The sequence below is a fragment of the Mus musculus genome, chromosome 14 (assembly GCF_000001635.26).
Source record: "Mus musculus strain C57BL/6J chromosome 14, GRCm38.p6 C57BL/6J".
NCBI classification, from domain to species: domain Eukaryota; kingdom Metazoa; phylum Chordata; class Mammalia; order Rodentia; family Muridae; genus Mus; species Mus musculus.
In genome coordinates this window covers 101,549,870-101,575,492 of record NC_000080.6, presented here as the reverse complement: position 1 = coordinate 101,575,492, position 25,623 = coordinate 101,549,870, and the positions used below count along the sequence as shown (strand labels likewise).

General features: G+C 42.2%; 1 protein-coding gene and 1 pseudogene across 11 annotated transcripts in view; both read left to right on the top strand.

The window, feature by feature from the left end:
* Tbc1d4 (TBC1 domain family, member 4) overlaps window positions 1–25,623 on the top strand; it is a 166,922-nt gene that overhangs the window by 33,789 nt on the left and 107,510 nt on the right. The gene's annotated exons all lie outside the window — the stretch shown is intronic.
* Gm34417 lies at window positions 1,360–22,931 on the top strand (annotated as a pseudogene).

The following is a 25,623-nucleotide window of genomic DNA, read 5'->3' as shown; positions in this document are numbered from 1 at the left end:
AAATGGGTAAATTCATCTAACACAAAGTTAAGAGTGCATACGGTTTTGTGGCTTTTAGAATATTTATGATATGCAACTATTATTGTTATCTTGCTCCAAAGAGTCTTAGCATGTTTTTTAAAAAAATAATTTACAAAGTTTATTTATACCATGTTTCTTTTTAAAAAGGGCCTGAGAGGTAAAGACTGTCAATAAAAAGAGATGAGAGATCAGAACCAAATAACAAGAGTTAACCTAGCTTGAGTCCTAGATGTAGAACATAGCATCGCCATCTAGTAAGTTGTCCAGAAGAAGCAAAAACCAAACAAACAAATACAGCTGCTTTGAGAAATGGTCCTTCCTTCCTTCCTTCCTCCCTCCCTCCCTCCCTCCCTCCCTCCCTCCCTCCCTCCCTCCCTCCTTCCTTCCTTCCTTCCTCTCCTCCTCCTCTTTCTCCTTCTCCTCCTCCTCTCCTCCTCTTCTTCCTTTTCCTTCCTTCCTTCCTTCCTTCCTTCCTTCCTTCCTTCCTTCCTTCCTTCCTCCTCCTCCTCCTCCTCCTCCTCCTCCTCCTCCTCCTCCTCCTCCTCTTCTTTCTTCTTGTTGGTTGGCTGGTTGGTTGGTTTCTTTGAGACAGGTTCTTCTTATGTAGACCCGCTGGCTGGGAACTCAAAGATCTGCCTACCTTTGCTTCTGGAGTCCTGGGATTAAAGGCATGCACCACCATGCCTGGCTGGAATGGTTGTTCTAGATACTCAGCTCTAGATGAAATTTCACAACTGGGGCTTAATTGACATTGAGCAATTATAGTTTTACAGTATGTACCATGAAACAATAGGGTACTTTCTGTAATAATCTTCAGTGAAAGCAAAGGGCACAGCATTATTCTGTGAGTCAATGATAAGAATACAAGACAGCAGAGACATAGTATCTGGCCTCTCCTTTCTTAAATTCCATTAGTCTGGATAAATTTTTTGTTTCACCATAGGATTGAATGTGAGGGCTTACTGTTGTGTAATGTTGACCAAGTTGTCTACTGGGAAATCAGTGACAAACCAAAGTAAGGATATTCCAAAAGTCAAATTGGGTGAACTTGTTACTTTTTAAAAAAGATTTATTTATTTTATGTATATGAGTACACTGTAGCTGTTGAGATGGTTGTGAGCCTTCATGTGGTTGTTGGGAATTGAGTTTAGGACCTCTGCTCAATCTGGTTGGCCCCGCTTGCTCTGATCAACTCTGCTCGCTCCGGCCCAAAGATTTATTTATTATTATAATTAAGTACACTGTTACTGTCTTCAGACGTACCAGAAGAAGGTGTCAGATCTCATTAAGGGTGGTTGTGAGCCACCATGTGGTTGCTGGGATTTGAACTCAGGACCTTTGGAAGAGCAATCAGTGCTCTTAGCCTCTAGGCCATCTTGCCAGCCCCGAACTTATGACTTTTATTGGCTTGTTTATGATAGCTGGAAGGATGCAAAGCAGAGGCGTCAGTAGCATCACCAAAAGCCTGAAGTTCATAAAATCTTGAGCTGAGCTCTCTGCACAGCTTACAGTCAGTTGGTCAGTCGACCTGAGCCTCTTTGAAGCAACCTGGCTACTCTAGGACCAGAATAGGTAGAACAACTTATCCAAGATCGCCTTACTGCTTATACACCCTCCCCCCTCTTTTTTAGATTAGAAACACCCAAAACATCTTGAAAACCAATTGAAAAAGGAAAGATTTATTTTGGTGGTTTCGGAGGTTTCAGTTCATGGTCATCTTGCTCTATTGTTCGTTGATTTCCATGAGGCAGAGCGTCAGAGCTAACAAGGCATTCATTGCTGCCCTCATAGTAGGCAAGAAGTAGAGAAAGACAGACAGTCAGGAGTCATGGCAAGATAAAACCCTCAAAGGACATGCCTCCAGCTATCTACTTACCCCACCCGAGGGTCACCAGGTTGTTTCTAGCTCTCCCCAAATAGTGCCACCATCTGAGGACCGAGCCTTCAACACACAAGCCTGTTGTGTTTATTTCATGCTCTGACCACGATAGTGCGGTTATTTGGCACCAATGAACCCTGGCCAGTGACTATATTCTCTTTTCTATCTGAATACCTCTGATGGGAGAGGGCTGACTCCACACTGAAGTAAATAATTATCCACTTAAGTCCAGAGGAGCCATGACAGAAAATAAACAAAGCACGTGGCAGTTACGCAGTTGATGATTTTCATCAAGCTAAGAGAGGAAACTATTTTTAGCTTCGCTCAGCCCCAGAGGAAACTTCTCAGCTGGAGCAGGACAGAAAGCCTGTATTTTTGTTTGTTTGTTTCTTTCTTCTTTTCACCCTTGGTTTTGTTCTTCAGTTTTTAACTTGCCAAACAGTTACATTCAGATTTGAATAGTAATTTAACATTTTCTTGTTCTAGAGCCAACTGAAAATGAATTTAGCTTTTCCAGTTCAGGGCCCCAGTCTTCTGGTCACCAGCAGCCCAGGTGTAGAGGGCAGCGGTGGCAGAATGTTGACTACCAGGACACTTAGTCCAGTTGGCAAGGCAGCCATTCTATCTCGGTGTGTGTTTGAGCACATGGGAAAGTTGTGAAGAGTGAAGACTAAGCTCTCCCTATTTATGACTTTGCCTTACCCGATGTGGCTCACATCAGATTGCTGTCTACCAGCCACAAGACCCTGAAGGTGGAAAAGGCTGACTGGGGCATCCTATCCAGGATGAGAAATTCCAGTTGTACTGCATTCAGTTTAGCAAGAGCTCCGCTGAGATAAACAGGGGCACCGATAGGTGGAAGACTGTTGTGAGCATGGCCATGCTCTTCATTGACTTCATGGCTTCCATTCCGATTTGGGAGATGCACTCTGTGAATGGCCCAATCCCTCAGACTTTTGATCGAGACCGGGTGACCATGCAGAGCAATCAGATGCTACGTAGGAAGGTCAACCCCATTTAGGACTTCTCCACCAAGTGGGACCAAGACAAGAATGAGTGGAAGCAGTCAGACGCTGCTGCTTGTCAGCTCCCTCCCCCAACTCAGCATGGTGGAAGCCACTGTGTCCAATGGTACATGCTAATAAATGACCGGTTAATATGAATTAGAAAAAAGTTGATTTTAGACTTACTTTCTATTTTGAAGTAGAAAGGACTAAAACACTGCTCTATTTTATGGCTTCTCAAAATTTTCGTAATTCATTTTTCCTTTTCTATTAACACATAGTAATTGTATATGTTACATATATTTGTGGAGTGCAGCATGGTATTTCAGTACATGTATACAATGCTATGGTCAAACACTAGGATCTATACAGTAATTTTAATCTTATTTGTGAATGATATTCATATGCATAGTTATTTTCTCTCATTCTGCTAATTCTGGTGCTGAAGAGATGGCTTTGCTATTAGGAGGGTTTTCTAGTCTTACATAGGACCCAGGTTCTATTTCCAGCACCCACACCGGTGGTTCACAACTATCTGTAACTCCAGTTTCAGTGGATTTGATATCATCTGGCCTTCTCCTGCACTTGCTGCACACCATGGTGTACACAAAGACATGCACACACACACACACACACACATACACACACATTCCTAAAAATAAATAAATCTAAACAAATTTTAATTCAACATTATTCTGTTAGTCAATTTTTTTGTTAATGCTGTTTCACGTAGTAGGAAAACTGAAGATTTTCAGAGGTGAAATGTAAAAGCATTTGCTTAACATTAAATATTGCTTATTCCTCTTTGGCAGCTCATGTTTTTATTTGAGATTCTGTTACAGAAAACTAAGGAAGTAAAAAAGGTATGTGCAAGCGTAGTATTTATTCTGAGGCTCACACTTTGTCCAAATACTTTTTGAAACTGAGACTTGAGCAGTCTTGAGATGGGGATTGCTAATAACCACTGCTAATCCAGTAGATTATGCTCACTTCTCCTGAGCACATGGGTTGAACATAACATGTGCATAGATGCACGCCATCCACTAGACACAAAGATGTGTGAGTCTGATTCGAGGCCTACAGATGAACAGGAACACAGGTAATGAGGCTGCAATACCAAGCTGCTCGTGCTGCCGCTGAATTACAGGGTGGAGAGGCTATCAAAGTGCCATTCTGTCTCTAACACTGAGTTGAACAGTGTTAGAGTTTGCAATTTCACATTGATACAAAGTTTTATTATGACTTAATTCTCCAGTGAGGTTAGTACTATAGACATTCTTTTTTTTTTAAAAAAAAGATTTATTTATTTATTATATATATATGAGTACACTGTAGCTGTACATATGGTTATGAGTCATCATGTGGTTGCTAGGAATTGAACTCAGGACCTCTGCTTGCTCCAGCCCTGCTCACTCTGGTTTATTTATTTATTTATTGTTATATGGTAAGTACACTGTAGCTCTCTTTAGACATACCAGAAGAGGGCATCAGATCTCATTACAGATAGTTGTGAGCCATCATGTGGTTGCTGGGATTTGAACTCAGGACCTTCGGAAGAGCAGTCAGTGCTTTTATCCACTGAGCCATCTCACCAGCCCCGACATTCTTGTAATATAGAAAAATACTTTCAATTTTCGTATAGATACTAGGAATAAGATGTTTAAAAAATACTTATGGGGAAAGCATCTTGGATATCTTTTTTGAAGAATGGCTTTGCATTTTTTGAGAGTAGATCACGTTTTTTAAAACTATACATATCACTGTTTCTTCACATTAAGTTTTGTTTTCTTGTGATATGAATTTGGGACCATTTTTTTGAAAGTGTAAGTTGCAGATGAGTTTCATAAAATAGTTAGTTGATTTTGTTACTATTCACTTTGCTTACTTTATATACAGTTCCATAGCTTTGTGTAACCCGTAGCATAAATCTTATTTTATGTTACAAAGCACTTGCCTGATAAAAGGTAGTGAATGATCTTGGAGTGTTTGTGACTGAATATTAAGATTTGGGGATGTTCTAGGAAAACCTGGGTTCAGTGTATGTGAGCCAGCTTGAAGGCGCCAGAGCAGCTTGCAGGGGCAGCAGACAGAATTAAGATGTCCCAGAGTGCAATTTGTTGGGGGAACTTAGGCAGAGAAGCATGTCTTAGGTGACAGCAAGATCAATGGATCAGTAGGATTTGAGCAGGGAGCAGATACAGTGACTTCATCATAGCTGGAATGCACCCAACTTCTAAGTATCATCCAAGATGGCAGGCACATTTAGTGCCAGAGTCTTACTCTAAAGCCCCACCCTCTTTAATGGGGTTTATGTATTTATAGTATAGTGAGAATTTGTGTGGAGAAAAGTAACCAGAATCAGTCGTGGTGGCTGTGACTCATGAAGGCAGTGATAAGGTAGGATTGAATTTCTATGGGGTAAAAAATGGGACATAATTGTGTTGCTCTAGAATAAATATGTTCTTTCAGCATTAGTATAGTCTTCATATGCTTTACACCATAGGCAGTGTTTTGACCTTCTACAATATAACATTTTAAGTTAGAGCTGTTTATTTATTTAACATGTATGGGTGTTTGGCCTGCATGCTTGTCTTTGGCCACATGTGTGCCTGGTGCTCTATAGGTAAGAAGAGAGTTTAGAGTCCTTTGGGACTGGAGGTTGCAGATAGTTTTGAACTACCATGTGCATGCCGGAAATCAAACCCAGGTCCTCTGGAAAAACAGCCAGTGTTCTTAACTGCCAAGCCACCTCTCCAGCCTCCTTTCCTTCTAAGTTTGTGTCAATCACACAACTGCCCTGCAGCCTCTTCAGATTTTCCATTGTTTGCGGATGACGTCTAGTTTCTTTCAGGACTGTTGTCTACTTTATGCTGTAGCCTGATTGAGTTTATCCTCAGACTTCACTGTCCAATGACTGCCCCCCACTCATGAGGAATTAGCCATTTTTGTGTGTGTCTGTGTTTATCAACCTGTTTTTTTATGTTTTTCTCTGATTGTAGCATATATCAGATTATTGTAAGTTGCTCATTCACTCGTGTGTATCTCATTTCATTACTTATCTTTTGATCACTAGTGCTTAACACAGCGCAGATTAAAAATTGTTTATCTAATGATTATTATCCTCCCCAAAGCACTATGTAATTAACATGATTTTTAAGAAACCATTAGTAAATCATACCCTTTAACTCAAATGTTAATTATAATTTTTAGGATATTTATTTCTAAGTTGTTTTGGATATTTTGTGTATGATTAATTAGCTTTAATACTGGCCCTGTTTATCCTTGCCACTAATAAAACTGATCATTTTTACTGTAGCAAATTACTATAAACTTAGAGCAGCAGAAGTCTATTACCTGACCGTGTTGGAGGTCAGACACCTGAAATAGGTCTTACGGTGCCAGGGGCAGTGGGCTGGCAGGACTGCCTTCCTTCTGGATGCTTCAGGGGAGAATCTGTCCCTTGCTTTTTTTTGTAGCTCCTGGAGGTTACATGCACTCCTTGGCTTGAGGCCACCTTCCAGAAATTGCATCACTTTGACATCTGTTTCAGGGATCATATCTCCTTCCCTCACTCCCTCGCCTCCCTAAGTAAGGACTCTGAGTGCACTGGGTTTGCTGAGAATAGCCAGGATAACCACCCCCACACTCTCACCCCCACTTCATGACCCTTCTTAATCACACCCTCACAGTTCTTTTGCCATGTGATTCATCAGTAATTAGGACACAAAGCTGAATGTGGTTTCTCACTGCTATATCCTCACACATTGGAAGTGAAAGCAGGAGCCTAGGAATTTAGGATCATCTTTAGCTGCCCAGCAATTTAATGCCAAACTGGGCTACATGGAATCCTGTCTCAAAAAACCAAAGCAAACCAAAGCAAACCAAGACTGAGCTAGGACATTAGAACATGGGCGTCGTTATGTGGTCATTAATGTATTATCTACTCTATGGATTAAATTAAAACTTACTTGGCTTCCTAAGCTGAGGGTAAAAACAAATTAGTATTTGAAAAACAAACCAAGACGAGCAAGCAAGCAAGCAAACAAACAAACAAAACCCAAACAAACCAACAAAAACTAGACTCCACCACACAGACTGCAGGATGTTCTGTAAGTAAGCATAAGTGTTCATTTATGTAGAGAGAGGAACATAGTCATTGATAGGATACTCTTCATGAGGAGAAATCCCACCATATTGTATAATGAAGAAGTATGCTTGACATTGGAGAAAGAATGTGAGCTTAAGAGGTTAAGCATGTTGGGGGTTAGGCAGATAGTTCATCTGTAAACTGCTACAAAATCACAGGCATTCAGATCCCCACCACCCACATAAAAGCTGGCTGTAGTTGCTCATCTCTGTAGCCCTCGTGCTGTGGGGAGGGTGGAGTCAGATGGATCCCTGGAGCTTACTGGTCAGCCAGACCAGCTAATCAATGAACTCTGGATTCAGGGAGAGACCGTGTCTCAAAAGATAAAGCAGAGAATGGTAGTGAAAGATACCAGTGTCAACCTCTGGGCTCTACACGTGCACATACACACACCACATATAGAATAAAAATGATTAAATGTCGTTTATTGAGTTATTAGTAACATATTCAAGTAGGTGTCAAAGCCTTGAGCCTAAATTGTAAAATATAGAAGCTATGGGTTTTGCTATATTTGGGTCTTAAATGAATAAAAAAATCAGCATGAGTTCTATAAGAATGAAAATGTACCCATAAAGTTTAACAAATATGTTTAGTTTTAGCAAATCTTACTTAAGATCTCTTCAATGGAGGACATGGAAGGACCTCTTAGTTGATAGTTTCTCCCTGGCAGACATGCTCACGGGCATAAAGGCCACAACCACCGAGAGCTCATTTTCAGCATTAGTACGACGTGCATTGCTCTCAAGATACCTGGTCCACATTACAGGAAATCATAACCGGACATAGTACAGAGATCAAAGGATCCTGGGGAGCCACAATGGATATATCTTCATCAGACCTCCAGCGTCCAGGGCTGTAGGACATCAGTGAACGGGGGATGGAATGACTGAAAGAACCAGAGGTCCAAGGAGTCTGCTGTGAGAATGTGTTTCCTAGAAACGAGCACTCAAAAAAGGACAATGTCAATAGGCATGCCAGTGCAGAAGGGAAAAAAAAATCTCATGAAGTCTCCCTTCTAGACCAAGAACTATAAGCCTCTAATGACTGCTGAGAGAGGGAGATTAACCTTTCCCAGGAAAGAGGTTCCTGAGGAGTTACTGATACAAATGGTCATTCCTGAAATCATATACCACATACACACAAACAATAAAAACAGACACAACAGGATGTATTTTTATATTTGTGCCCCTTCTCTTTATGTATGCGTGTGTGTGTGTATGTGTGTAATCATACTCAATGAAAAAGGTTATCAGTTTGAGTGAGAGAGGAGGGGCACTATGGGAGGGGTCGGAGGGAAGAAAGGGAAGATGAGAAGTGATGCAATTATATTTTAATTAGAATAGGCTAGATTAAAAATAATACAAAAAGATAGATGGTCAACAGAAAACCACATAAAACATTTGATACCTAACATATGTAGCTTTCCGCTTAACTTGTCTCAAACTGTAAATGCTTTTGTGTTGTGCCATATGTCTTTTTATTGCGTAGGTACAAAACTGTGGGAAGCAAGGTTTTCTGAAATAGGACTCTTGGGGACTTGGATTACTCACTTTTTTTTCTGGGGTGGATGGAGCTGACTTTAAATTGCAACACAGGCTAAGTGATGAGACACTCAATGTTTATGGAGGAAAAGCTATATTTTAAATGGTTTTGGTAGGGTTAATGCTTGCAGCCTGGATTCTCAAATGTGTGGTCTTTCTTTTCCTTTAGCACTTTGCACCTTTACAGGAGCCAGACACAGGGCTGTAAGCTCTTCTTTCTGGGAGGATGTGAACTCGGGGAGGGGGGTGGTGACACTGATGGCATTTGCTCCTAACTTCTTTTAGGCTTTTGTCAAGATGGGCGTCTCAGAAGCGGTGAGTTTCTAGAGTGGAGCAGTAGAACGTTCTAGTGTTAGTGAATGTTCACGTGTGCCCACTCGAATCATTTGGAATTGCTAAAATATCACGGTTATTTTAATAGGGTTGCTTAGCTTCTTTGTTTTTCTTCAATTGCAAGGTTCTAGGGATTCCTAGGAAAACCTAGTTAATGGAACATTCACAAGAAGAGGGCCATGTTTCCAAGAGAAAGGGTATTTTGGGTGAGAAAGTATTTATTGAAAGACCAATTTACCATCATGTATTTATTAACATAGCCAAGTGAGAAACAGGTTGCACCATGTTGGAAAACGAGAGCTTGGTGGAGAAATCCAACTCGGGCTGTGTATGTTTATTAGTCTACTGATCTAAGAACATTCCTTTACACTGTAGTGGCTTTGGATATATATTTATTAGTCTACTGATCTAAGAACATTCCCCTACATTGGAGTGGCTTTGGCTATATTTTCTCTAAAAGTTGTTAGAATGGATTTTTTAAAACATGGGTTTATTAATCACGCTGAGCACAACTCTGCTGTACAGGCACCCTTTTTCTAGCAGCCAATGATGGGGCACCTTCCAGTAGTTGACAACGATGGTGGCGGCGACTTCCCACTGGGAAGTTGGGCTATTTAGCAGCTCACTCAGTTTTATAGAGGGATTAGCTGTTCCTAAGGAGTTAGCTGGTGTGTGACAGTCACTTATCCACTGGAGAACTGCCAGAGTTTTGACATCAGCTACTTTTTAGGGTATCAGATTTAAAAGAATTTGTGGGCTAGTGCTTTCTGGAGAAGCTAGAAATAACCCCACCTTAAAAAAATATTTATGAGACTGTGGCTGTCAAGGAATGTATGTGCTCCTTGAGAAAAGTTTCCTGAATATCAGGCTGTGTGTGTACTGTACACAGCTTTGCTTTGTTAAAAAAAAAATGAGTTAAAACTTATAGGAACACTCAAAAAACAGTACAAAGCTCTAATTTTTTTTTACTTGCTTGTTTGTTAACATTTTCACCAACTTTACATATTAATCCTGGGCTTTTGATTTTCTCTTTTAGTTTTGAGCAGGCATTTTAAAGTGCCTCTCTACATTTGGGTTTTAATTTGGCCCTTCCTGTTTCATTGGCGGAAACCATGAGGATACCTCCTGTTGTCTTTGCTTACTTTCTGTGATGCACCGTGCCTTCTGATCAGGTCAGCTGCTCACTCTGCAGCTTCCTTGTAGCTTCCCGATTGATTCTGATGACCCTCGACCCCAGCCAAGGCTTAAGGCTCAGTTGGATATGCCAGAAATGCCAGATGAATACAGAACTAGCCTGCCAATGTCTTGTGATTGTGCACGTGTGTAGTGGGTAAGTCATTAAGGGACCATGAGGTTGCTCAGTGGGCCAAGGTGTTTCCTGCTCAATGATGTGAGTTTGATGACCTGAGTTCCATTCCTGGAACCCACTTAAGGGTAGAAGGAGAGAGCCTACCCCATGAGGTTGCTCTTTGTTCTCCACATGTGTTCCTGACCCCCGACTCCCCGCACATAATGTATAAAACAAAATTTAAAGAAGAATAAGATAGAACATTTTCTTATGGTTCAAACTAGTTGAATCATGATACTTTAATATCATATCCCTCCACCCCCCATGGTGCTGGGAGTAGAACCCAAGGTCTCAGGAGTGCAGACTTCAACTTTACCACTGAGCTACCTCTAGACATCTTTTCCTCTGCTGTTTCCTCTCTTTTCCCCACTTCCCTTACCCTTCACCCCTCTAGATTGAACCCAGGGCTTCATAGCACTAAGCAAGTAATCTGTCACTGTGGTATATTCCCAGCCCCAGCCTCATGGGTTTGAATATAATAACAGAATCAACATGATGTAATGAAGAGTATTATTTGCCTTAGTACTTTAGTATCTAGTATTCAAGTTTGCTTAGACAAAATTAGAAAGTTGGCTATTTATTATTACTGATGTCTTCCTTTGAAGGGATTGCTGAATGAATCACAAAGCACTGTTCAAAAGCACTTTAGTGCCATGTCTGATCTCAAAGTGGTTCCTTCTGTTGCTGTTGTGAATGGCTAAGCTGGCCTTTTTCCTTCTCCCCGTCCCTTAATATAATTATATAATATGTTATATATATTATATGATATAATATGATATAATTATACTTTCTGGATATAATTAAGAGCAATGAAAACAACTGTTTCTAGGTCCGTGAAATTCTTACAATTCCTTTTGCCCTAGAAATTTGAAGACATACAAATTATAGTCCTTGTTTGGTTGTGCCTGCATTATTATAACATTTAAGAATCCTATGTATTGGCCAGTGAGATGGTTCATTAGGTGGCCGTCCTGGCTCCGCAGATCTGAAGATTTGAGTTTGACATGTAGAACCCGTTTTGGAAGGAGCAGTACAACCATTGATGCTGTCCTCTGGCATCCACATGCATAGTATATCCCGCACACACCTGGAGTGACACATGCATGCACACATAATAGTAATAACTTAAAGAAAAATCAAAAGTCCTCTACTTATGAAACACTTTTAGCTATTTGAAGCTTATTAACTTGCCACTGAGTCTCTTTGCCTTCTCATATGAGTTAAGAATTGGTATAATACGAGGTTTCCATGTAGTGTCGTGGAGGAATCAATTATGTTAGGCAGGGGTTCTCTCTTTTGCTGGTGATTTATCCAGGCTCACCAGTGAGCATTGCTCACACTCATCTGCCTCAGCTCCCATAATGGAGGAGAGCGGCTTACTTTCTTACTCCTTAACAAGGGGGAGCACGTTGTTTTCATTTTATGATTTTTATGTTCTCTGTGTCTTAATGATTGGGGAATAAGAGATCAGGGGCAGACTGTGGAGAATCCACTGTCCACTTTTGAAGTGACATTTTCTGACAGAAGTAACGTAAGAGAGGAAAGGTTGACTTTAGTTTATGGTTTCCATTGGGTCACAGACCATCACAGTAGGGAAAGCCGAGTGTCTGGGCCTATGGCTATGTGTGTGTATGTGTGTGTGTATGTGTGTGTGTGTGGGTGTGTGTATGTTTCAAGTGATACCAGGCAGAAAGGAGAGGTCACAGGTTGGAACTGGGGATATGTATACCTTTTAAAAGCTGGACCCCAGTAGCTTACTTCTGCCCCATTTCATAAAGGCTCCACAACCTCAAATCAGTACCATAAGGTGAGGCCCAGGTGCTCAAAACATCCACCGTGTAGGGCCATTTCATATTCCAGCCACAACAGCCCTCTCAAAGGTGCTGCTGTCACATGTACTCCAAGGATGCTATGTGGTAAGGCTGGCTGCTTCCGAGAGCTGTTAGGCTAAGTGATTCCTGTGTTCTCTAGTGTGTAGTAAGACTGAGTGTGCTGCTGACGCTGGAGCTGGATCTACAAGTGGGCGGGACTATGACAGGGTCACATGACTTATGTGTAGTAGATACTCAGCGTGTGGCGAATAGTGCGGGATAGATAGCAAGTGTAAGTTGAGGCAAGGTAGGGAAGGAGGTGCTGTTCTGTTCCCAGTTCTCTGTTCTGCTCCTTCTGAGAGGCAGGAGTGGTCCTTAGGTGGGGGAGGTTTCTAGTGCCACGACTGGTTAAGTGATTCTTATGTACAAAACGAAGATGGTGTTATTATCTAGGGCATGTCTGAGGTTACTGGAAGCCCTGGTATCCGGAAGCATCGGTTATTTTCTGAATCTTCATTTGAAGATGAAATGAGCGACAGCTTGTATTGCCCTGGCTCTCTAGTGAAGAGTTACCTTCCTGTTGGTGACAGCAGGTGCCGTGTACTCAGTCTTCAAGAAGCCTCACCCTCCTTCCATCCACGCGTGGCGTTGCTTTCTCTGGGTGGCTCTTGACATTGCGGCAGTGTTGCTGACCTTACCGTTTTAGCTGCTTAGGAGAGCGCTGTGCTACAGGGAGCTACTGCGTCAGAACACGGAGTCCTGTGCGACTTCTGCGCTGTCCCCCACCAGGTCTCTGGGAATGTAGATGCTCATCCGGGTACCTGGTCTTTACTGCTTAGCCTCAGTACCTGCTGTGGGGATAGGACAGACTTGCTTTCTACTTTCTAAACGCCTTATTTTTGAGCCCACCCTCTGATTACAGAACTGGGAAAGTGCTGGTTCCATTTGCCTATAAAGCCAGCGCTACACTGGTTCTTCCTGATGACAAGGAACACAGATATTCCATTTCGTGAGTTTGGGTTGGGTGCCTGTTACTTCCCACTTAAACATGGACTCGGTGAGGGACCTTCCTCTTCGTTCCCATTTTACTTCATCCTTCTAGGCTCAGTTTCAGCCAAAGTCCACTCTTGTCCCTTAGCCCAGACTGAGCTTTCTGTCCCTTTCTGTCATTGGATACTTTGTTTTATCCTCTAACATGTTGATAATTTTAAGGTTTGTGTGTAAGCCTGTGTCTCTTACTACATTCAACTTCTTGATTATAAATGGTATAACTCCATAATATCAGCACAGCTCAGCTACTGGACAGCCAGTGCTTGCTCACTACATGGGAATGACAAAGCAATGGCTTGTCTCCTCCTGAACTTTATGGCGTGCCAATGGCTTCTTAGCAAAAAGCATCATCTTTAAATTAATAAAGGTTGTTTAGAAAATACAAACTGTAAAAGACACTTGTACAGTGATTCTTAAATCCCTACATCCATACCTTTGAAAAAATTCATAGTGTGCATTTTCTCAAATTTCTCAAATATGAAGATCCCAGAGAGGGAAAGCCCAGAAAATATTGCTCATACTTGTTCCCACAGATCAATTAGCAGATTGCACGAGCTCTCGTTTTTAGGTAGTCTCCACATCTGATTCTTGAAGAAGGAGTTTAGTAAGTTGTCACAAAACTCACTTGTCAGTCTGGCATCCCATTTACTGTCTCTGGGACAGCTCCAGAAATAGCCTGGTTTAAGCTTGCGGTGCGGTCCATTTGCTGGGAATCCCTCAGGAGTGGAGTCTGAGTCACGCTCGTTATCAGCAAGGGTATTCTCGGTTCTGGGTGGATCAGTCTGGGAGGGTGAGAGCATGAACAAGTGCACTGGGAATGGAATATGCCTCACTCACAGGGAGGGTCAGGCAGGGAGACAATGAGGAGCCCTAATTACATACAAAAAAGCCTTCAGGGAGCGACTGTCCAGACCTATACAAATGAAGTAGGAAGTACAAGACTGGACGATTCAAAACAGAGACAGCCATCTGCACAGATAATAACCATTTGGTTAGTGCGACTTCCCATCTGTCCCTCAGTGAGCCTGGAGCGCTAAGCTGGCCGAAAGCAAAGGCACCAAAGACAACAGAGAAGCCCATCGGCGCCCCTTCCCTGTGATGCCAGCATCCTGTTCTGCCCTATAAACAGCTCCAGTGACCCTCTGGTCATATTTGAGAAAAAGGGACATCAAAAAAGAAGACATCTTTTGGAGTATACACTTGGAAGAGTGAAGGATGGGCGTGGGCTGTTTGAATGGCTTATTTAATTTAGTATTCGGAGAAAGACCTTTTGTTGAATTCTTCAAAGAATCGGAACAACATTAAGGTTTTTGTTTTGTTTTGTTTTGTTTTTTTCCAGACAGAGTAGAAACTTGTCAGCGTCTAAAGCTCTGTGTTTGTTTCTTGTTGAGAAAGTGTCTAATTGTCACTTCTTGTTGACAGAGTGAAACCAATAATTTTTCATCACAGAGTGAGTCTCTGAAGAGACGCAGCTGTAGCTCCAGGGGAGCTGTGGAGACTCAGCTGACAAACATGTCAAACTTTCTTTTTCTCAGTCTTCACTTTCGTCTTCGCAGTGAATGACACAGGCGTTGTTTGTCCTGTTTGACCTCCTTGTTGGGAAGTTTAGGGTGAAGTATGTCTCTCTAATCTTGCTTACAGATGGACTCTGTGGAGTTTCCTTCCTCCAGTTGGCTGTTTTGGGGGTTCATTATCATGTAGATTGTGGCATTCATCGGAAGATCTGTTTATTCGAGTCCTTCAGGAATCTTCTGCACTCCAGGAGTTTTACAGTTTTTCATTTGTTTGTTTTAAATTTCTCTCCATAGTGTTGTAATGGCTTCTTGGGAGAAGATCTTATGAGCATTCTCTATTTTTAATCAACTTTCCTATAGTTTTCCTTTATTAATTTCCCCCAACCTTCTTCAATGTCTTTTGTCTTTCTTCTCCATCCCAACCCCTGGCTGGGATTCAAAAGCACTAGTTCTACATGAATTAAAAAACAAACAAGCAAATAAAGAAACAAAAAAACATTTTGGCATTGTTTAGAAGATGTCTCTTGTTTTGTTTGGTTAAACAGCCTGCGTGGTCTTGCTCAACAGTGGCAGTTCTCACAGGCTTTCTTTTGGTAGAAGAACTGTTTAGGCGTTTCTAGCCAGCAGAGTCGTTCATGTGCAGCTGGAGGTACCCGGTTCTTCAGGCTTTGAAACCTTGGTGTTGTCTGTGGAGCAGAAGATCCAGGAAGCTTTGGGTCAACCAGAACCTCTGTTTTGTAAATAAACTCAAGAAGCTCTTTTCTGTATCAGGACTTTGAGCCGAGCATATTAGCCGTGCCTTGGAGGTACACACTTTATGATTACAAAGTTAGGATAATTTTCAGTGATGGAATAAAGAAGGAGAGGTTGGCTTTGCCTTCACTGATACTTTTCTTACTGTTTAAGTGAAAGTAGATTCTTCTCCCACACCATACAGACCAACCACAGCTCTCCCTCCTTCTACTCCTCTGAGCTTCCCACCCTCTTCCTCACTCCTCCTCCTCTTTTTCCTCTTCAGAGAAGAACAGGCCCCCTCAAGAGACAGCAACCAAACTGCACAAAGGAAGAGACACTAACCCAAGGCACTTGCCCTCATATCAAGGCTGGGCAAGGCAACTCAATAGGAGGAAAAGACTCAGAGATAGACCTGCTCATGTTATTAGGCGTTTCACAAAAACACTGAACTAACAGCCACAGCATAGACACAGAGGACCTGGTGCAGATCTTTGCATGCTCTATGCTTTTTGTTTCAGTTTCTGTGAACCCATGTGAGCCCTGCTTACTTGATTCAAAGGCCTTCGTTTTCCTTCTGACTCCTACAGTCTTTCCTCCCCCTCTTCCATGGTATTCCCTAATCTCTGAGGGGAGAGACCATCCTCTGAGGGGCATCTCAGACGCTCCTCTGAGGGGGAGATCTCCAATTTGAGCCTGCTAATTTCCATACTAACTTATTTGTAGAGTCAGATAAGATTTTTATGACCTAATTAGTGTTCCTTGGTGTGTTACCTAATAGAGGAAATCATCAAGCATATTCATATCATGTATATGAATTATTAATGATGGCAAAAGGTTAATGTTATTTTTGCTTTTCACACTTGACCCCCTCTTTGTGCAGGGAGGTATCCTAGCTTCTCTTGGTTCTGCTTTGCTTTTTCTGTGGTTTTCTTTATGTATGGGTATGGGATAACAATTTAACCTTTACTGGGTCTGTGTTAAAATTGGTGTGCTTCTATTTGACAGACTGCACCATTTCTAATTGAAGGAAGAAAGTCAACGTTACGGTTGATACTTTTGGATTGGATTTCTAAAGCACTTCATGCTATGCCACGTGACTGTCATAGTTGTTGGCTAAGCAGAGGTCAGAGTCTTGATACCGATTTTATATATATGAGAATCAACAGTTAGGCAGAATGCTGATGACCACACAGCACCTTTACTGACAAGACTGAGCTAGAGCCAGGATACAGTTCTGATCTTTGTTCCCGTAGGCTGTGTTCCCTCTTAAGCAGGAGACCACTGCCTTCATAGAAGGCTGGAGTGGAAAAGCATTTCCTTAAGTGTCGACAATCCTAAGCTTTGGTAACCTGGCTTATCGTCACAGGGCGGTGTCACCATTTTTACACTGGAGTTTCAGAAGGCAGAGTTGGTGGTTCTCTAGTCTTCTGCAGTAGCTGCAGGGTTAGGAAAATGTGCCCTTCTGATGGGTCATTTGTCCCTACCCTGTCTGTCTCAGCTCCTGGCCTAATGAAAACAGAGCTTGGGACAGCATGGTTAAAGGATTGGTTTGGCATCTGCTTCTGCACTGTGGCTTTACAGTGCATTCTCCCTCTTAAGAAGAGCTGCCTTAGAACCCTTGTCCTGGGCACCAGTTCAGGCACTTACTAATTCCTTTACGGGACATTTTCTGTCTTCCTGGTAGTTCCCTTAATCAGTTCAATATTTCCACTTAGTTTTGTTTTTCGTATATATGTATGTATGTATGTATGTATGTATGTATGCATGCATGCATGTATTTGAGAGTGTAGTATATGTGTATGATATATGAGCACTTGCGGTGTGCATATCAGTACACAGAGAGGATGAAGGAAGATGGTGGGTGCCATGTTCTACATTCTGTCTAATTTCCTCAATCAAGCTCTTTCCCTGAGGCTATCAGCCAACGAGCTGGCCTTAGCCATCTTCTGGGGCTACTGGTATCACTGGACCAGGCCTGGTCTTTTAAAAATTCTTTTCTCATATGTTATGTAAAGACTACAGTTTCCTCTCCCTCCACTTCCCCCAGTCTCTTCCATCTCCCTCAGATTCACTTTTCCCCCATTTCCCTTCAGAATAGAGTAGGCCTCCCAGGGATATCTACTGAACATGACATAACAAATTACAGTAAGACTAAGCACAAACCATTGTAGCAAAGCTGGGTGAGACAACTCAGTAGGAGAAAAAGGGTCCCGAGAGCGGGCAAAATAGTCAGAGACACCCGCACTCACATTGTTAGGAGTCCCGCAAGAACACCAAAATACACCACCATAGCATATATGCAGAGGATCATGCGGGCTCTGTGGTGGTTGTTTCAGTCTCTGAGCCCTTAAGAGCCCAGCTTAGTTGATTCTGTGGACTGTGTTCTCCAGTGTCCTTGATCCCTCTGGTTCCTGCAATCCCTTTTCTCCCGCTTCCTTGCCATTCCCGGAGCTCCACCTAATGTTTGACTGTGGGTCTCTGCCTCTGCTCTCACCAGTTACTTCGTGAAGCATCTTTGACGATAGTTAGTCTGGGAACTGAACTATGAGTATAACAGAATATCAGTAGGAGTCATTTTATTGACTTTTTGTTTGGTCCAGTCACTTTTGGTTCTATCTTAGGTCTGTGGGCTATCCAGCCTCTGGTTCCTGGCTGTTCATATACCTGACCTTTTAGTTACTGTACACACTTATTCTTTATTAATTAAAAAAAAAGAAGCACTCAGAATAAAGGGGTTTCATTATGGAATCTTCATACACGGTTTGTTTTTCTTTTCTTTAAAAAATAAAAACTACCTTTATAATGATATTTATTATTTTAAAAATTGAGCTTATTCAATTGCCAGCTCCTGTTTTTGATTTGACAATCAGGTCATCGTTTTCAGTGATCAAATAATTTCCCCTCTGGATGTGCCAACCAGTTCAACATTTTAGGTTGCTCAAAATATATAAATGCATGGTGATAATCTGTGTGTGAGGCCTGCCTCAGCAGTCCACTAACGTTCTTCGTATGCCTTTGAACACGTATACACATGTTCGTATGTGCGCATGTGTTCATATGTATGTACATGCATCTGTATGTACTTGCAAGTGGTGGTCAGAGATCAGCCTCCGCTGCCATTTCTCAGGAGCTGTCCGTCTTATTTTTTTGGTCTCTCACTGGCTGGAACTTTTCAAATAGGCAAGGCTAGCTGGCTGGCCAGGCCCAGGGACGCTGTCTTTGGCTCATGAGTGCTGTGAGTGCTGAGGTAATAAAGGCCACGATCACAGCAGCCTTTAAGATCTGTATTCTGGGGAGCAAATGTTCAGGCTGTTTGTGAGGCAAGCACTTTGCCTACTGAGCCATCTCTCCAGCCCTGAAGATTCATGGATTTAGGCAGGGGCACCATGTGTCATCATTGCATAAAGACTGGCTCATGATGGGTGGGCATATAGACGACAAGGAATGTGTGACAGGGACATTACAGTCTCCTGTATACTTCTGCCCTGTGTTTGTTTAGGGCAAGCCTTTGATCAAAAAGGCAAAAGCATCTTTTCCAGTATTGGCTCAGGTGAAGAATGATTCCATTTAGAGAATGAACAAGGTGAGCCAGTATAGAGAACTGTGCTGCCGACATCCTTCTGGAAGAAGGCTGTTTATCATTTCTCTATTATATTTTCATTTCACTTGTATTCTGTTTCCTGGCTTTATATATAGCGTGATGTACCTGAGGACTCTTGGTTCCATTCATAAGACCTGAAGGAAGCCTTTGATATTAAGTCAAGACTTGGTTTTGTAGAAAATGTTAGTAAAGATTCATCTCATGAAGCAACCATCACGCTGGATTGATGCACTTATTCTGCATGTGGGTTTTTTTTTTTTTTAAGTCAATGTGTAATAAGAAACACACTGGGAGAGTATATAAAACCGCGAGCAGTTCCCGGGAAAGCCTTCAATTTGTTTTCCTTAAAGAGTCTTATTTGGCATTTCACATGAGACTAACTGAGACCTGTGTAAAAACAGATGCATGTTTCAGCTGGCCTCATGAGAGAAAGTGTTTGTACTGTGCAGTTTGAGAAAATTCTCCCTGTGTTGCATCCATCTACTCTCCCAGACCTCCAACCAGTTGCTAAGTATAGAAACACTCTATTACCCAAGCGGTGCAATCATCTTAGCTCAAGTCCTGAGTCCCAGAAAGCACATACGTCCCTTGCCTGGATTTCTATGGCTCTTACTCTGTAACAGCTGGTTTGATATTTCAGCCTTTAGTTCTGCAAGAAAAAATGGCTCCCAAGGACACCAGAAATCAAGGAAAACTTCACAACACAAATGAACGAAACAGTGAGCAGTTTCCTTTTGTTCTTCTAAGCCACACAGAGCAAGAAGACAGAAGTAGCCTTTAAAAACTGTTTACCAGAACAATGAATTCTTCACTGTAAGTGCAAGGGGTCCAGCCCTTCCAGGGCTGCTGTCTGGAGGTGGCAACTCACACAGGCGATGAACTTGAGAGTGAATGCAGGAGGAATGGGAAGTGTGTATAGGGAGGCCCCTGGCGTCAAGATGGTGCCTCAGTGGTGTGGCTGTAACTTCCTGCTCTGAAGGTTTAGCCTTAATATTATCCTTAAAGTTCACAGGTCTGAAAAGATGTGTCTGGGGTCTGGTCCCTCATTTGTTTTTTGTTTGAAGGGTTTTTGTTTGCGGATGTCTTTCCATCTCCTTTAGTTTTATCTTTAGCTTTTTGTGATCAATGTCCATTGGCTCGCACAGGTTGATTCCTGACATCTGTAGCTATTTGTAGGTAAGTTGGTAAGTTAGAAATGAATAGTTCCTAGGTTCTCATATTAGTTGCCAGGAAATCCATTTAAAAGTGAGGTAAATAAGATCAGGAATTATTCCATTTAAGTACAATCACTGTAACTCATCTTCAATCTTAAGATAATAAGTTTCCTATTTATCAACTGGACGTGAGTTTTCTATTAAATCATTTAATAACAATACAGTTATTATTTTAGAACAGGGGAACCTGTCTTGTTTTTTCAGCATTATGAAAAGTGTTTTTTTCTTCCCTTTTCACCTTCCTGTCAACATTGGTTGTCATTGACCCTTCTGCTGAGTGATTTCCTGACAATTCTGAGGCCATCTCTCATTGTCCTTCGAGTTTTGTTTCTATGTTGGTTCATGGTGTTGGACAGTTTAAATAAGTCCCACCTGTTATTTCTGTTACTCACGTGCTCCTTTGTTTTCAGAACTGTCGAGTCCTCTGTGCAGTTGGTCGAGGTCTCTTGGTTCTTTCTGTGAATTGGTCTTGCATACAGTTTGGATCTTATCAGATGTGTGGTCCACAAATACGTTTTGCCATTTTACTGGTTGTCTCATGGGTCCCTTGGTTGCTTCTTTGGCTGTGTAAATGTATCTTAGTTTCATTTAGCCTCTTCCGTCTATTTTTGCTCTTGTTGGGTTCTAAGAAAAAGATGCACCAACCTCATCTAAGCCACTTAGCCTTTATTAATACCTTAGCATAAATGCCTGCATGGATGCTGTCCATTTTCAATAAACATGTTAACAAGTAGAACAGTTTTATGAAAGATATGTTCTATATTGTGAAGTACCAAGTTTTTGAATGCATTTCTCCCACTAATCAAATTGTTGTAGTAGAAATTCTCCAGAGAAATTGGGCTTCCACACTGGCTCTGCAGCTTAGGGCAGAGCATTTGTTTAGCATGTATGATGCCCCTCATTTAGTACCATGACACAGATTTCAGTTTTTTTCTATTATTCAAACTATGTCCAATTTTCCATTTGTTCTAGTGATTGAATTTTTGCCTGACACCAAGTCAGTGTAACTAATCAAAAAAGTTTTGTATCAGAGATAAATGAATCGATATCCCTGTGTGTGTGTGTGTGCCTGTCTGTTTCTCACCCCTGCCCCTATGAATTTGTATATGTGAGTTTCTTATCTCACTGTGAAGAAGGAGCCCCTTGGATTTTTCACACTGCAGTGGTCCCAGAGCAGAGGTTTCCTAAGTTCTGGCCTGAAGCATTTTGTTGTATGTATATTTTTCTTTCATAATCTGAGTTGTAGCACTGTGCGTTTCAGTAGCAGCCAGGGAACTCAGCTGAATTTGGGGCAAGCCAAGCTCATCTTTACTCAACATTTTACAATGTGGGTCAACTGCCTTTGCTTCTTGGACTGAAAAATCACATCATATCCTAGAATCGTGACGTTCACAATGGTGCTGAGTCCATTAAATTTGTTCAACCTTTGCACACACACATAGGGACCAAAAAAAATGGCTGTAGAAAATTCATGGAAATGGAAGGACAAAGTATAAATAATTGACTCATCCAATATCAATAATTAAGTCACAGTAAGTAACTCCAAAGCAAATGCCTTTTGTAGACCTTGAATGTAGTTATATTTTTTGAGAAAGTTGTTTCTTTCAAAATAGTCACTTATTTCTAGTCATTAAAAAAAAAAGGAAAAAAAAAAAAAAAAAAGGGAGAGGTGCATTTTAGGCCTAAAATAGTAGAAGTCATCATTTATTGGAGGTGTTTTCGCCAAATACTCTATAAAATGCTGACTCATATGTTTTTCTTCCAAGTCTACACACAACTATCAGTGTCCCTTTGAAGTGTAATTGTTCCTAGCAAAAATAATTATATTCTGGAGTTCTTGTTCTAGAACATTTTGTTACAGGAAAGGGTGTATAAATACACTCCCAAGAAAGTCAGCATCCGAGGTTCTAATTCTCAGAGAGCATTCTCTCTCCCAGGGCTGAGGGGTAGGAAATAGATGAGGCAACCCAATTTACCATCTAGCACTTTGGGGGACTAAGACCACGTCTGGATACTACAAATGGAGTGGGAGAAGTTGAAGCAAAGAATAGCCAGGGAGATTGTGACCCACAGGATTAGATCAGCCTTCTCACCGGGGTGATTTCTTTATTTGCTTGTCTTGTCTGCTCTGAAGGGATGCTTATGCTCTGGGCAGCATGCTGAAGGCCCTCCACGACTTGAGTCCTGGCCACTGGCCCCATTTCCAGTTAGATAATTACTGTTCTCAAGAGAACATGGGAGTAAATTATGGCAGGGCTGCAGAGCTTCAGGGTGTGTCTCTCTCTCTCTCTCTCTCTCTCTCTCTCTCTCTCTGTGTGTGTGTGTGTGTGTGTGTGTGTAGGGTTTCCACTGATAAGCAATCCACTCCACTGTGAGAGACCATTTCCTTTGTTGATTGCTCAAGGTTGATCTGCTAACTTATGTGTATGTGTGTGCGCTTGTTGTCTGAAGGTGAACCACATGCATGCAGGTGCCCATGGAGTCTAGAAGAAGGCTTCTACATCCACTGGAGCTGGAGTCACAGGCAGTGAGTGGACTCATGTGGTTGTTGGGATCTGAACGTGGGTCCTCTGCAAGATCAGCCTGTGCTATGACTGCGTAGCCATTTCTCCAGACTTCGAAGGTTGGGTTCTTAATAACTACATATGAGTTAGCTTAAATCATTTCAACTTCTCTTCTCTTCTCTTCTCTTCTCTTCTCTTCTCTTCTCTTCTCTTCTCTTCTCTTCTCTTCTCTTCTCTTCTCTTCTCTTCTCTTCTCTTCTCTTCTCTTCTCTTCTCTTCTCTTCTCTTCTCTTCTCTTCTCTTCTCTTCTCTTCTCTCCTCTCCTCTCCTCTCCTCTCCTCTCCTCTCCTCTCCTCTCCTCTCCTCTCCTCTCCTCTCCTCCCCTCCCCTCCCCTCCTCTTCTTTTCTCTTCTTTTATTCCCCCCTTTCTCCTTCCTTCTCATTTCCCCCCTTTGTCCCTCCCCTTCCTCCCTCTTCTCTCCCTTCCTTTCTGTTTCTGAGATAGGGTTACGGATAGCCCAGGCTGACATGGAACTCCAAATCCTCTTGCTTTAACCTCCTGAATGCTAAGTCCTGACTCACCATGCCTGGCTTCCCATTTCTAATGACTGCCATACACTTAGTGTTGACTCAAGATCTGTTGTCTCTTTTCCTGCTCACTGTCCTCCCCACCACCACCCCAGTCCCTTGTTTCCTTTGCTCTATAGTATGTAGTATGATCAGGCTGGCCTTGAACTCGGCCTCCTGCATAGCTGTGACTCTAAGCACTCTCCTTAAGCTCTGTTTTGTGATGGTTTCATCCAACTCTACTTTATTTGCCCCCTTTTGGGAATTTTTTTTTTCAGTTAAAAATATCTTGAGTTCTTTTCCTCTCCCCATGGAAGGATCAGATCTCACTATATCTGGGCAGTTCATAAGAATCTCTTGAGGACACTGACTGCTCTTCTGAAGGCTCATGAGTTCACATGGTGGCTTGCAACCATCGTAATGAGATCTGACTCTCTCTCTCTCTGGAGTGACTGAAGACAGCTACAGTGTACTTACAGATAAATAAATTAATAAATCGTTAAAAAAGAAAAAAAGAATCTCTTGTGGCATAACTGATCAGTGTTATTTGGAACTTTTTCTGATTGTGGTCCAGGAAGCTTTTGGGATCCAATTAGGTCCCCTGCTTATCACTTGGAAATAGAAGGTCTCCATTCAGGGTGTGTTAAGTACATCTCTATGATACTCCATTATTCCCCTCAACAAGTTCCCTCTGAGGTCCCATATGGATTCGACCTGTAGAAGTAAGGAGGTGAGCCAGATTGGGGGGTTGGGAGAGAATTGTGCATGGCTCATCTTGGAAAAGTGCTCCCCCAACAGTCAACCTGAGTTCGATTTGTGGAACTCATATTTAAAATAATAAAAGAAAAGCAGATGCAGTGGTGTTCGTTTAGAATGTCACCACATTGGAAGGTGAAAAAGGACTCCCCAGCGTTGTCCTCAGACCTCCACACACATTCTATGGCATTCACATCCCTGCATACTCTTCACCATACACATGCTCAACACACCATATGCACAGCTTCTTAGAAGGGGGGAACAAAATACTCCCAGGAGAAAATATGAAGAAAAAGTGTGGAACAGAGACTGAAGGAAAGGACTGCCCCACCTGAGGATCCATCCCATATACAGTCACCAAACCCTGACACTTTTGTGGATGCCAACAAGTACTTGCTGGCAGGAGCTGTCTTCTGAGAGGCTCTGCTGAAGCCTGACAAATACAGAGGCTCAGCTAACCATTGGACTGAGCCTGGGGGTCTCAGATGGAGAGGTTGGAGAAGGGACCGAGGAGCTCAGTGGGTTTGCAGCCCCATGAGGGGGGAGCAACAGTGTCAACAGTCCAGAACCCCACCCCCCCGAGCTCCTGGGGACTGGACCATCAACCAAAGAGTACACATGGAGGGACCCATGGCTTCAGCCACATATGTGGCAGAGGATGGCCTTGTTGGATATCAGTGGGAGGAGCGGCCCTTGGGCCTGAGGGTGTTTGATACCCCAGTGTAGGGGAATGCCAGGGAGGGGAGATGGGAGTGGGTGGGTGGGGGAGCACCCTCATAGAGTCAAGGAGAGGGGGGGATGGGATAGCGGGATTTCCAAAGGGGAGACCTGGAAAGGGGAAAACATTTGAAACATAAATAAAGAAAATATCCACATAAAAATTAAGCAACCAAAAAGAAAAGGACACACATGTGCATTTGTTGATTTCTCCTCTGTGTGACACTGAAAAGAAATTCAAACCTTAAAAAGAAAAAAAGAAAAAAGAACCTAACCATTATTCAGTCCAATACTTAATCACCATAATTTACCCCCTAAGTGTTTTATTTTTGTTTGTTTTTGTTTTTGTCTATGTCTACTGTGCTTTACAGTCTTCAAATTGAAAATGCCATGTAGTTAGATGGCTCACAATGGCTGGTGGCAGCCCCCACTCCCTGGAATTTCTGCAGTGCCCAGGGTTCCTTGCATAGAAGACTCATTTGCTTTGCTTTCTTATTTCCACACCTATCTATAGTGCCAGTCCCCTCCCGGTCAAGAGTGGGATCACCGAGCATTTTCATTGGTCGCTATATCAAAGTCTTACCTGTTGTCTTTGTGCTAAAATGTGTTTTTCATCATTCTTCAAATTCTTTTCCTCCCCTCTTTTGTGCATGAAGGGTTCTCACGTCTGCCAAATAAAACCCTGTTCGTTGTAATCCGGCCCAATTGCCTCTTCCTGCATGGCCTTTCTGATCCCTCTAGAAGTTATAATCCGTGTTAGGGGTATAGCGCTCTTCTGTGTTTATCATAGTTGACATTCTCCGGGGTTACTAGTCCGATCAGTCCTAAGAAGAGACATCATATCATGTAACTTACTTTTGTGTTTCCATAGCTTGGAGCAG